The sequence below is a fragment of the Bubalus kerabau genome, chromosome 1, assembly GCF_029407905.1.
Source record: "Bubalus kerabau isolate K-KA32 ecotype Philippines breed swamp buffalo chromosome 1, PCC_UOA_SB_1v2, whole genome shotgun sequence".
Taxonomy (NCBI): domain Eukaryota; kingdom Metazoa; phylum Chordata; class Mammalia; order Artiodactyla; family Bovidae; genus Bubalus; species Bubalus kerabau.
Genome location: NC_073624.1, coordinates 32,419,148 through 32,432,932, shown reverse-complemented (window position 1 = coordinate 32,432,932; position 13,785 = coordinate 32,419,148). Strand labels below are relative to the sequence as shown.

Sequence of the window (13,785 nt, the reverse complement as noted above, 5' to 3'; positions counted from 1 at the left end):
AAGTCGCTTCAGTCGTGTCCGACTCTGTGCAACCCCAGAGACGGCAGCCCATCAGGCTCCCCCATCCCTGGGATTCTTCAGGCAAGAACACTGGAGTGGGTTGCCATTTCCTTCTCCAATGCAGGAAAGTGAAAAGTGAAAGTGAAGTCGCTCAGTCGTGTCCGACTCTTTGCGACCCCATGGACTGCAGCCTACCAGGCTCCTCTGTCCTTGGGATTTGCCAGGCAGGAATAGTGTGTGTGTGTGTGTGTGTGTGTGTGTGTGTGTGTGTGTGTGTGTATAAATAATTTAGATCACTTATTATCATATCCTGATAATTCAAAGGAGCTGATGTTCACAATAGACCATCAATCTGTTTTAAGTTCCTCATTTTTTTCTCAGTCCACCCATAATTTCACATACATTCAAAGGTCAACTTGGGAAATGTTTATGCAACTAAAACTCAGACTGTACTTTGGATATCACTGAGCCATGGATGCACATCTTAGATCAGCAACTGTGGTTTTATATTTCTTTTTCTTTTATTGGAGTATAATTGATTCACAATGTTGTTTTAGTTTCAGGTTTATAGCAAAGTAAATCAATCGTAAAGATACATACGTGCACCCATTTGAGATTCTTTTCTCATAAAGTCCATTACAGAGCACTGAGCAGGTTCCCTGTGCTATACAGTAGTTTCTAGGTTATATTAGTCATCTTTTTCTTATTGATCTATTTTACATAGAGTAGAATATATATTTCAATCCCAATCACCTAATTTATCCCTTGCCACACTTAACCCCTGGTCACCATAAATCTGTTTTCTATATCTGTAACTATTTCTGCTTTGTAGATTGCAGCACTATTTAAATAGCCAGGACATGGAGGCTACCTAAATGTCCATAACAGAGGAATGGATAAAAGAAATGTGTTACATATATACTATAGAATATTACTCAGCCATAAAAAAATAAAAGTGCCATTTGTAGCAACATGGATAGAAATAGAGATTATCAGAATAAGTAAGTCAGAAAGACAAATATCATATGATATCATTTATATGCAGAATCCTAAGAAAGGATACAAATGAATTCATCTATATTCTAAATGAAATAGTGATGGGGCCCATTGTCTATTGCTTCCAAATCTGCCTTTGGATCAGTGTTTCCAAGGCAGATAATTACCGCTGCCATTTATACAAGAGGAGGTTAAAACCCACAGATAGTAAATATTACATCCACAAGCTAGTATGTATCTGGGTCTGGACTAAACCCTACTCTGTCTAACACCAAAACACTTGCTACCTCTTTGTGTCCCCTCCTCTCTTCTCATCTCATGAGCTTCACTCACAATCATTTTATAGAACCTCAGAGTCATCCATTTGTCAACATATTTCCAAGAAATGAGGAATTCGGTGAGGAGGATGAAGGCTTATTTGGAGTGAACTCAATATTTCATCATAAAAAGATCACCTTGTTTAGGGGTAAAATAAGCATAATCACCCCTATGGGAAACCTGATGGATTGTAACTTGGCGAGAACTACAATTCAAACACGTGTTTCAAATGTCAAAATAAGGATCAAAGCCAAACAAGAGCCAAAAAAGGAGCATGAGAAAGTCTGTGGGTTGGGGTAAGGGTTAGGGAAACAACTGCTGTGGGCATGATACAAAAAAAGGGAAAATAGCAAGAGAGAAATTAGAAATAAATAGAACATAACTATCTTTACATTCTGTGGTTTAAAAAGAACTTCTTTTAAAAAAAAAGATATTTTGGAGGATTAAAAAAATATGCTATTACCCTTATCAGTAATCCTGTAAGGTTTGATGTTCAGGATTCAAAAGTAATGGGTTTTTTTACAGTCAGAATTTCATTACGTTTGACATACTTTTATATATGGTTTATATCTGCTTATGAGACACATTCTTTTTTAAGTCAGCCTTTTGATCTTAAAAAGAACAATTGCTGCCCTAAGTTAAAACCATGAGAAAAGAGACCTACTAGAAACAAAGAATAGTAGCTTAATTGGTTTCTACAACCTACAATTATCTATACTTGGGATTAAGACCATCCCCAGGAAAAAGAAATGCAAAAGGCCAAATGGTTGTCTGAGGAGGCCTTACAAATAGCTGTGAAAAGAAGAGAAGCAAAAGGCAAAGGAGAAAAGGAAAGATATACCCATTTGACTGCAGAGTTTCAAAGAATAGCAAGGAGAGATAAGAGAGCCTTCCTCAGTGATTAATGCAAAGAAATAGAGGAAAACAACAGAATGGGAAAGACTAGAGATCTCTTCAAGAAAATTAGAGATACCAAGGGAACATTTCATGCAAATATATGGGCACAATAAAGGACAGAAATGGTATGGACCTAACAGAAGCAGAAGGTATTAAGAAGAGATGGCAAGAATACACAGAAGAATTGTACAAAAACGATCTTCACGGCCCAGATAATCACGATGCTGTGATCAGTCACCCAGAGCCCAACATCCTGGAATGCGAAGTCAAGTGGGCCTTAGGAAGCATCACTATGAACAAAGCTAGTGGAGGTGTTGGAATCGTAGTTGAGCTATTTCAAATCCTAAAAGATGATGCTGTGAAAGTGCTGCACTCAATATGCCAGCAAATTTGGAAAACTCAGCAGTGGCCACAGGACTGGAAAAGGTCAGTTTTCATTCCAGTCCCAAAGAAAGGCAATGTCAAAGAATGCTCAAACTACTGCACAATTGCACTCATCTCACACGTTAGTAAAGTAGTGCTCAAAATTCTCCAAGCCGAGCTTCAACAGTACATGAACCGTGAACTTCCAGATGTTCAAGCTGGATTTAGAAAAGGCAGAAGAAAGAGAGATCAAATTGCCAACATCTGTTGGATCATTGAAAAAGCAAGAGATTTCCAGAAAAACATCTATTTCTGCTTTATTGACTATGCCAAAGCCTTTGACTGTGTGGATCACAATATACTGTGGAAAATTCTGAAAGAGATGGAAATACCAGAGCACCTGACCTGCCTCTTGAGAAACCTATATGCAGGTCAGGGCAAAAGTTAGAACTGGACATGGAACAACAGACTGGTTCCAAATAGCAAAAGGAGTACGTCAAGGCTGTATATTGTCACCCTGGTTATTTAACTTATATGCAGAGTACATCATGAGAAATACTGGGCTGGGTGAAGCACAAGCTGGAATCAAGATTGCTGGGAGAAATACCAGTAACCTCAGATATGCAGATGACACCACCCTACGGTAGAAAGCAAAGAACTAAAGAGCCTCTTGATGAAAGTGAAAGAGGAGAGTGAAAAGTTGGCTTAAACTCAACATTCAAAAAACTAAGATCATGGCATCTGGTCCCATTACATCATGGCACATAGGTGGAAACAGTGGCAGACTTCATTTTGGGGGGCTCCAAAATCACTGCAGATGGTGACTGCAGCCATGAAATTAAAAGATGCTTGCTCCTTGGAAGAAAAGTTATGACCAACCTAGATAGCATATTAAAAAGCAGAGACATTACTTTGCCAACAAAGGTCTGTCTAGTCAAAGCTATGGTTTTTCCAGTAGCCATGTATGGATATGAGAGTTGGACGATAAAGAAAGCCAAGTGCCGAAGAATTGATGTTTTTGGACTATGGTGTTTGATAAGACTCTTGAGAGTCCCTTGGACTGCAAGGAGATCCAGCCAGTCCATCCTAAAGGAAATTAGTCCTGAATATTCATTGGAAGGACTGATTCTGAAGCTGAAACTCCCATACTTTGGCCACCTGATGTGAAGAACTGACTCATTTGAAAAGACCCTCATGCTGGGAAAGATTGAAGGTGGGAGGAGAAAGAGATGACAGGGGATGAGATTGGTTAGATGACACCAACTCGATGGACATGAGCTTGAGCAAACTCCGGGAATTGGTGATGGACAGGGAGGCCTGGTGTGCTGCAGTCCATGGGGTTGTAAAGAGTCAGACATGACTGAGCCACTGAACTGAACTGATCCCAAAGAAAAAAGATTAGTAAGTGAATCACTATCCTTTAAAAATGTACAGTGTCTGAAATCTGCATGGTTTATTCAGTCAGGAAATATTACCTAATTTTTGCCAGGTACTGTATTTCTCTGTATTCAGTGAGTAAAAGATCCACCTACAGTCCAAACCAATAAGGCTTATTAAAGCAAGTACCTGATATACTTCTAAACTCTTTGCAGAATCAGGTTGAGCGACCAGGGAGAATAATCTAGAAGTAAAGTCCAGCAGATTATTCAATTATTTTATTTTATTTTTTTTTTGTAAGCAGGGACACTGTATATACTTAAACAAATTTGATTTCTTGAGAAAGATCTTAAATTTTTCTGCCACAAAGAGTGTTAAGTATAAACATATGGAAGAAATTGTTATACTCTTACAATGTATAATTCAGGGCAGACAAAACACCAACATGAGGCTGAAGTGGATTATAAAAACCTACACTAAAAGGCAAACTTGAGACTTTTAGGCCATGACTAACAGAAACTATATCACTAAGGTTAATAGGACCTCTTGACTCATCTTTATTTTGACTGTATCGGAAGATGTCCAAGTCATTTCCAGTTATGTGGCTTTAAATCTATACTTACCTGTCCTAAATGCTCCTCTACTCTCTTTCTAGATATCAGTGTTTTCCAGAGTACTTCTTTTCTACAGACTTCCAAGAAACTGTGTCCACTTTCATGGCCTTACTAGCCATCTTTAGAAAGATGATTCCAAAATCAGTTCCCTGGTCCAACTTTAGTGTCTCATCTACAGCACACATCCCAGTTATTTTCTGAACCCTTACTCAGTATCACAGAAATATAGTTTTATGTGCATATAGTTGGCCATTCAGCATCGGGGGATAGGGCTGTTGTCCCCATGCAGTCAAATATCAGTGATCCCGACTTCAAAAAACAAAGAAATTGATAAATGAATCAAAGGCAGGAAGAGCTGACTCATTGGAAAAGACCCTGATGCTGGGAAAGATTGAGGGCAGTAGAGAAGGGGACGACAGGATAAGATGGTTGGATGGCATCACCGACTCAATGGACATGGGTTTGGGTGGACTCCGGGAGTTGGTGGATGGACAGGGAGGCCTGGCGTGCTGTGGTGCATAGGGTTGCAAAGAGTCGGACACGACTGAGTGACTGAACTGAACTGAATACCCTACATAAAGTAATCCCCAAAGAAACTCTTGGAATGAGCTCCATTCCAAGAGTACATTCATAAGTACAATTTGTAAGTCCAACAAAGTTAGCCAAGGTACCCAACTAACACAGCTATATAGTACTGTCCTGTAATAGGTTTAAAGTACTTTTCACACAAATAATACATAAAAAACAAACACAAAAAATAAAGAAAACATTTTTAATCTCACAGTACAGTACCTTGAAAAGTACAGTAGTAGAGTACACCGGCTGGGCACGTTTGAACTTGAAGGTTCCTACGTAGGGAACTTACTGTATACATACTAAAGGACACTTTCTCAAAGATTCCACCAACCCCATACACAAGATATAATTCCCTTGCTGTTCTCTCCCACAGCAATCAGTATTCTACATACCTTTAATCACATTCATATACTTGTAATTACTTCCCTGGTGGCTCAGACGGTAAAGAATCCTCCTGCAAGGCTGGAGACCTGTGTTCGATCCCTGGGTTGGGAAGATCCCCTGGGAAAGGGAATGGCGACTCATTCCAATATTCTTGCCTGGAGAATCCCATGGACAGAGGAGCCTGGTGGGGTACAGACCATGAGGTCTCAAAGAGTCAGACACAACTGAGGAACTTTCACTTCACTTCAGACTATAAAATCCATAAGAGCAACATGGTGTTACTTGATCATTTTTATGCCTAGCACAAGATGTAACCTGTGAGTTAATGCATTATTACTGAACTGAATTGTGCCATATCTGCTTGATGCCACATACACAGAAAGAGCTATATGCCTACAGACTTTAAAAATGTACTCCCTCACTCTAATTACAGTATTTGATCTTTACAGCTAGTATGATGTTGTTTAATATTAACAAAAAGAAGGGAAATGAAGGCCAAAGTGATAAATCGCACTCTCCTGAGTTGGAGGAAAAAGATGGGTAACACTTCTCCTTACTGAACAATGTCCTTCAGTTTAAGCTTCAGAAAAGGACTAGAAGAGTTCAGGAAGACAGAGCAGTCCAAAACAAACAAACAAACAAGAACTAAACAAGATTCTTTACACAACACCCCATTTATCTACAAAGAAAGTCTAAGTTCTAATAGCATTTACAGTCGATATCCTAGTGGCAACACCAGAGTTCAGGTGGGGTTTTGTTTGTTTTTTCCCTTTCTTGGATATGTATCTAATGATAAATCACCCGCAGATATATCAAACGCTTCGCATTTTGGAACAATGTGGGCTAAACATAGATTAAATCAAATGATTCTCTTGTGGGTTTCTCAGGGGAGAAAAAAGAACACTAATTATTGTCTTAGATGTTTCCACACTTAAAAGTACTTGCAAGTAAATTAAGTGTGGGTGGTTTAGAAACAACAATGAAATAGAAAATGAAAGCTTTTATAGAGCACCTATAATGTATTCTGTTACTGCACTATTAACATGAAAATGCCACTAACACAACAAATATTTATTGCCCACTTAATGCATGTTTGAACTCTGGTTGCTAATGTGAAGCTAGAAGAAACAAGCATCAAGCTTCAAAAAACTGAAATCTAGTTAGCAAACTACTAACCTGTACAACATAATCTATAGTAAAGGTGTGTAAGCATAATCCTATAACTAAATGAATTATAAACAGGGCTAGAGCAGCTGTGAAGTTTTCATGAAGAAGGGGGAGCTATACAGAAAATATGATATTTGGACAGGTCATGAAAGTAAACTGAAATTTTCATCTGACAGGAATTAAAGGCAAAAAAGAAGAGACAAATATAAACACTGAATTCTGCAGAGAAAGTTAAATGACTCCCTGATGGAAATGAAGGTCCTTGGCGAATAATGGTGGTACATAAATTAAAGCATAGGGTAATGAGATCATTAAAAGCACAGAATCTGACCAGATCAGGAAGGACTCAAAAATTAAGGAGAAGGGGCTAGACTGGATGAGGAGTTATCAGGAGGAAAAGTGTAAGGCTTTTAGCAAGAAGGGGCTATTTAGGACCTCTGGGCTGTAGCAACCATCCATGTGACTCCACGCATGGTAATCCTGTGGTCAAAACCAGATGAAAGCCATGTTTGTAAAGACGACTCCGACATCACAGATGATGGCTGTAAGCAAGCAGAGGATCACCAGAGATTTGTTAAGGCATCATGTCAGGAACTCAACTGCAAAGTGATGAAGACTTTTTATCTTAGTCTTCAAAGACTGTCAAAGAGGAAAGAAGAAAGAAAAAGATTAAATCAAAATATAATGTCAGCAAAAGAAATGCCAAATTTCTGACACATGCTGCAACATGGATCAACTACGAGGACATCATGCTAAATGAAATAAGCCAGTCACAAAACGACAAATACAAAGACTGTATGATTCTACTTATATGACATATCTAGGGTAGTCAAATTCATAGACCCAGCAAGTATTACAGATCATGGTTACAGGGACTAGGGGAGGAGAAGGCAAGGGTTTATTGCTTAATGGGTACCGTTTCAGTTTTTCAAATGAAAAAAAGTTCTGCAGATTGGACTGGTGATGGTTGCCCAACAATGTGAACACATTTAATATCATTAAGCTATACATCTAAAAATGGTCAAGGTAGTAAAATTTTATGTTTTGTGTATTATACAACTTAAAGAAATAATTAAAAGAAAAGGAAATTCCAAAATTTGGGGTCAGATTAAGGGAAGGGAGAGAATTCTGAATGACTCTTAGATCACTAGTTTAGAAGAGGGAGAAAAAACGGAAATAAAAAAGGGGATCTATCCTGACAGAAGGACAGGGAATCAATTGTCAAACATGTTTGATAGGAGCATGTTTCACAGGCAGCTGGAGACGACAGATAAGCCTCTGTGGATGGAACAGGAAACAAGCTGGGTTTAGGGTTAGTGTCACCATGCTGCCCAGGGCTTCGGGAGGGGCTTGGAGTCAATCATCAGGTTTAATTCTGAGCCCTAAATTTTCAGAGCTATTCCTAAAATGTGCTGTTATGTTCTACTTTTTAACATTTTTCTATCTTTGAATTAGGATGGTGTTACAATGAACATTGTCTTTTGATGAAAAATAGTAGTTGCAATAACAGAAACGAACTCAATATAGCTTAGGGCAGGGTTATTCCCAGACTGGGGTGGGTAAAAACACAATGCAGCCTCAGGGAAGAAGGAGAACTAGAGTCAGGGAAGCCCAAAGGAGCTTCAGATTCCTCTCTTTTCACCCCCAACCTGCCCCCTCTCTGTATCTGTTTCATCCTTTCTGGAAATGGACTTTTCTGAGCTCCTTAGTGCTTATGGGTTTTGGAAAGGAGTTTTTGCATTTGGAAAAAGACTGACTTAAATCACATGTGGCCCCAAAACCAAATTATTGAATCAGAGGTTCATTGCCTGGCTTGAGCCCGATCAGTACAGTCAAGATAACAGGGTCATGCCAAACAAGTATGGCTTCCAGAGGATGGCTACTGTTAGCGCAGCCTTATACTCCAGTAGGCATCAAGTCCCACTACATCCCAGGAGAGAGGAGAGATGTTAACAGGACAGCTAAATTATATGGACACTTTCAGTCAGGTGAGAAGACTTCAGAGTCCTAAGAGGCCAATGACAATAGTCTTTCACTATGTATCACATAAAATAGTAAATACTAAAAAAAAAACAGGGGGGAGGGGGATCAAAGTTACAACTGAGCAGTTTTTGACTCGACATAACCCATCCAGTGTATGTGTGCGTGTGCTCAGTTGTGTCCAATTCTTTGAAACCCAATGGACTGTAGGCTGCCAGGCTCTTCGGTCCATGGGATTTTCCCAGCAAGAATACTGGAGTGGATTGCCATTTTTTCCTCCAGGAGATCTTCCTGACCCAGGGATGGAACCACAGGTACCATTGTCTCCTGCATTGTAGCTGGATTCTCTACTGCTGAGCTACTCGGGAAGCCCAACCATATTATAGTAATGTTTCATTAAATGTTTTGCATAAGACACAGTCTGTGTTATTACTTAGCAAACATGCAGACCTGGGATTTAATTTTTCCCTTAATGGATGGAAAGTCAAAGCTAAGAAATTCACTAACTTGTCCACAATTTGCACCAATGTTCCTCTGGATTCAAAGCCCTTCTCTCTTTTTCTTTTCTTCTCCAGCTGTACAAGCATTATGCTGAGAAATAAAAATTGTATATATTTATGTACCCATAAATGTACCCATATATCAAAATATATATATCAAATATAAATATATATATATCAAAATGTACCCATATATCAAAATACATCATATTTTGATATATGGGTACATTTTGAAATGATTTCCATTATCAAATTCAATATCTAACACCTACCATTTTTCCCCTATTCTATATTATACCCATCACTTTGTATTGATTTGAACATGGTGTGCTTTCTTTCATTCAAGTTATTCAAGCAGTAGCTAAATAAACATGTGTCATAAAATATTACATGAATAATAACTGTTTTGGGTGAGAAACTTATCTGGCCTCTCTGATTATTTCCAACTATAATAATTCATAAGTTTACTATTTTGGATTCAGTGACCTCATTTTGAAAGCATTCATTATAAGCAAATATGAACACTTTTTCTACCTACTAAAGATTTTGCAACATCAATAATTTCTCAAAAGAAAACATATTCTATCTATTACATTAAAATTTCTGGTAAGCATTTTTTTTTAAGGAAAAGAGATCTGGCTCATCTTTGATTAAGAAAACTAGTAATAGTAAATATATATATATAAGTCTGACAAACAGTGTTTCTAGGAAGAGTTGTAAAAGTGACCACAGTTGGTGAAATACAGAATTTTTTAAAGTATAACTATTTTTCACAGAATTAGAACAATGTTAAAATTTACATGGAACCATAAAAGACTCAGAATTGTGAAAATAACCCTGAGGAAAAAGAACAACTCTCTTTTTGGAGACTGGAGTTCAAACCCTTCTGGAGTTCAAACCCTTCAGGAGTTCAAACCCTCCCAGACTTCAGACAATGCTACAAAGCTATAATAATCAAAACAGTGTGGTACTGGCATGAAAACAGACATACGGATCAATGGAACAGAACAGAAAGCCCAGAAATAAGCCCACACGCCTACGGTCAATTAATCTATAAAACAGAAGACAAGAAAATACAATGGGAAAAAGATAGTCTCTTTTGCAAGCGGTACTGGGAAAGTTGAACAGCTACAGGTAAATAAAGGAAATTAGAAGACACCCTCACACCATACACAAAAATAAACTCAAAATGACTTAAAGACATATATATGATATGACACCATAAAATTTCTAGAAGAGATTATAGGCAAAACATTCGTTGACATAAAGTGTACCAATGTTTTCTTAGGTCAGTCTCCCAGAGCACTAGAAATGAAACCAAAAGTAAACAAATGGAACCTCATCAAACTTGCAAGCTTTTACATGGCAAATGAAATCAAGAACAAAAGAAAAAGAAAACCTATAAAATTTCAGAAAATATTTGCAAACAATGCAACTGACAAGAGCTTAATTTCCAAAATATACAAACAGCTCATTAAACTCAACAACAAAAAGACAACCACCTAATCAAAAAAAAAAAAAAAAAAAAAAAAAATGCAGAAGATCCAAATAGACATTTCTTAAAAAAAAAAAAAAAAGACATACAGATGACCAGCAGACATATGAATAGATGCTCAACATCAGTAATTATTAGAGAAATGCAAAGCAATAGTGGCACAATGAGGTGCCACCTCACACCAGTCAGAATGGCCATCATTAAAAAGTCTACAAAAACAATTGCTAGAGAGGGTGTGGAGAAGAAGGAACCCTCCTACACTGTTGGTGAGAATGTAAATTGGTGCAGCCACTATGGAAAACAGTATGGGGAGTCCTCAAAAAACTAAAAATAGAATTACCGTATGATCCAGCATTCCTACTCCTGGGCATATATCTGGACAAAACAGCTATTAAAGAGACACATGTACTCCTATGTGAACAGGAGCACAATTCACAATAGCCAAGACATGGAAACAGCCTAAATGTACATCAACAGATGAATGGATAAAGATATGACATGTTTATATTTATACACATACACATACATATATAAGGGAATATACACAGCCATAAAGTAGAATGAAATAATGCCATTTGCAGCAACATGGATGGACCTGGAGATTATCGTACTAAGTGAAGTCAGAAAGAGAAAGACAAATACTATATGATATCACTTATATGTGTAATCTAAAATATGACACAAATGAACCTATCTACAAAATACAAACAGACTCACAGACACACAGAATAGATTTATGGTTGCCGACAGGAAGGGCATGGGGGAGGAATGAACATGGGGGAGTTTGGGGTTACCAGATGCAAGCTATTACATATAGAATAGATAAACAGCAACGTCCTATTGTATAGTCTAAGAACTATACTCAATATCGTGAGATAAACCATAATGAAAAATAATATTTTTCAATGTGTATATAAATAGATAGATATCACTGAATCACTTTGCTGTTCAACAGAAATTAACACGACATTGTAAATCAACTGAACTTCAATAACAAAGGTACAAACTATTCAGGGCAGAATGTTGTCTGTGGCTTCAAGCTGGGTCTTTGACTTTTAACAACCCTCTAGACTTCAAATGATCCAGTAACTAGCGCTTTAAAGCTTCAGTTTTCAGATGCATCAGTCCAAGAATCTAGGGTAGAGGAGGAGGAATTCAGGTAGAGATTATGAGAAAAATCTGGCCCCAACATACTTCAGTGGTTGGATCTGGTTGGTTTGTTTTAATCTATCATTCATTGAATTTGCACAGGATTTCATAAGAAACAAATGTTCCATTTCCAAGAGGAAAAAAGGAGGGGTAGAGGGGAGGGAGAAGAGGCAAGAGAGAAGGGATAGAGGGAATGGGAAAAAGAGAAGGAAGAAAAGAGGAAGGTATAAAAATAGTGTTACTTTTTAAGAGCTTTCCAGAGTTCTCACTCTCAATGGATTCATCATTCCACTTTGAGAAACTATGCAGTAGAAATAACATACGTACACATATTATCATAGATTTTAACTTTTTTGTGGCATTTAGAAAAGACTTCTCTAAATGTAGAATTAGAAATTATTTAATGAAATGAATACTGTGAAAAGAGAAATAATGGCAATAAATTATATAATCATTCAGGACTATATATTTTCCTTTAAATCTCAGTTATATAGACTAAAAATATATTTAATTAAGAAAAACTCCAAATAAGGGGAAAATAGAAACAGATGTTACATTAAAATACTTACTTGTAATTCCATTTAAATCTTTGAAATTTTTAAACTTTACATAACTGTATTAGATTTGCCAAATATCATTTGGCAAATCTAATACAGTTATGTAAAGTTTAAAAATAAAATTAAATTAAAAAAAAAAAAAAAAAAAGAAAAATGACCTGTACGAAACTTTTTAATAAACTTTTTAAGAAACTTTTTAAGAAACTTTTTAATAAAATCTATCTGAAATTAAGATCAGCTTGAGCCAACTTTCCACAAAGGAAAAAACTGATGCCTTTAATAATGAATATTTTCTCACATCTATAGAGCCAAACAACAGTGTAAACAACAGTGTAATATACCATCATTATGAATATAAATTTTTAACTATAATTTCAGTTTTCACTTAAGATATATAAGTGCTATATCAGTATTTTATAAAGGTAGACAGATACACATTTTTTAAATTTAATCCCTACTTTTATAGATTTCTAAGATATTCAAAAGCAGAGACATTACTTTGCCAACAAAGTTCCGTCTAGTCAAGGCTATGGTTTTTCCAGTGGTCATGTATGGATGTGAGAGTTGGACTAAGAAAGCTGAGCACCAAAGAATTGATGCTTTTGAACTGTGGTGTTGGAGAAGACTCTTGAGAGTCCCTTGGACTGCAAGGAGATCCAACCAGTCCATCCTAGAGGAGATCAGTCCTGGGTGTTCTTTGGAAGGACTGATGCTAAAGCTAAAACTCCAATACTTTGGCCACCTCATGTGAAGAGTTGACTCATTGGAAAAGATTCTGATGCTAGGAAGGATTGGGGGCAGGAGGAGAAGGGGATGACAGAGGATGAGATGGCTGGATGGCATCACCAACTCAATGGACATGGGTTTGGGTGAACTCTGGGAGGTGGTGATGGACAGGGAGGCCTGGCGTGCTGCAATTCATGGGGTCACAAAGAGTCGGACACAACTGAGTGACTGAACTGAAGATACTTCTATATATGCTATTTTTTCCAATAACATTTTACTGAGAAGAAAATACATCTGACTACAGTTCAGTACCAGAGGAGTCAGAAACATAATGAAATTCCACAGAAAACGAAAATATTTTTGTGTTCACTAATTGTTTTTCTTGTAGTTACTAACAAGACAGACACAATGCTAGACACATGGAAATTAAGTTGAAGCAATCTTTAAACAGCTGTAATTTTACAAAAATGAAAACTCAAAACTTAAGTACTCTAAAAGCAATTAAAAATTTAATTCCAAACAACAGAATCTTTGAGTTGTAAGGAATTAGGAAGTGCAGGAATATCTTCCTGTGTGTATCCAATCTAATAAATTCGGCCCAATAACACTGCCAATCCCTTTCTTTATTTGGTAATCTTGGTAACCAGCTACATGACATAATAATAGGCCTCATCTTGCTAGATTTA

At 37.1% G+C, this 13,785-nt stretch overlaps 1 protein-coding gene across 4 annotated transcripts in view; it reads right to left on the bottom strand.

Annotated features, from left to right (window-relative positions):
• The window catches only part of PDE3A (phosphodiesterase 3A), a 363,124-nt gene that overhangs the window by 309,948 nt on the left and 39,391 nt on the right, over positions 1–13,785 (bottom strand). Inside the window, exon 1 of one of the 4 annotated variants that reach the window (XM_055571519.1) lies at positions 5,534–5,683. The exons of the other annotated variants lie outside the window; for them this stretch is intronic. The gene's annotated coding sequence lies outside the window, so the exon portion shown is untranslated. Of the gene's footprint in view, positions 1–5,533; positions 5,684–13,785 lie in introns of those variants that run through there. 4 annotated transcript variants of the gene reach the window in all.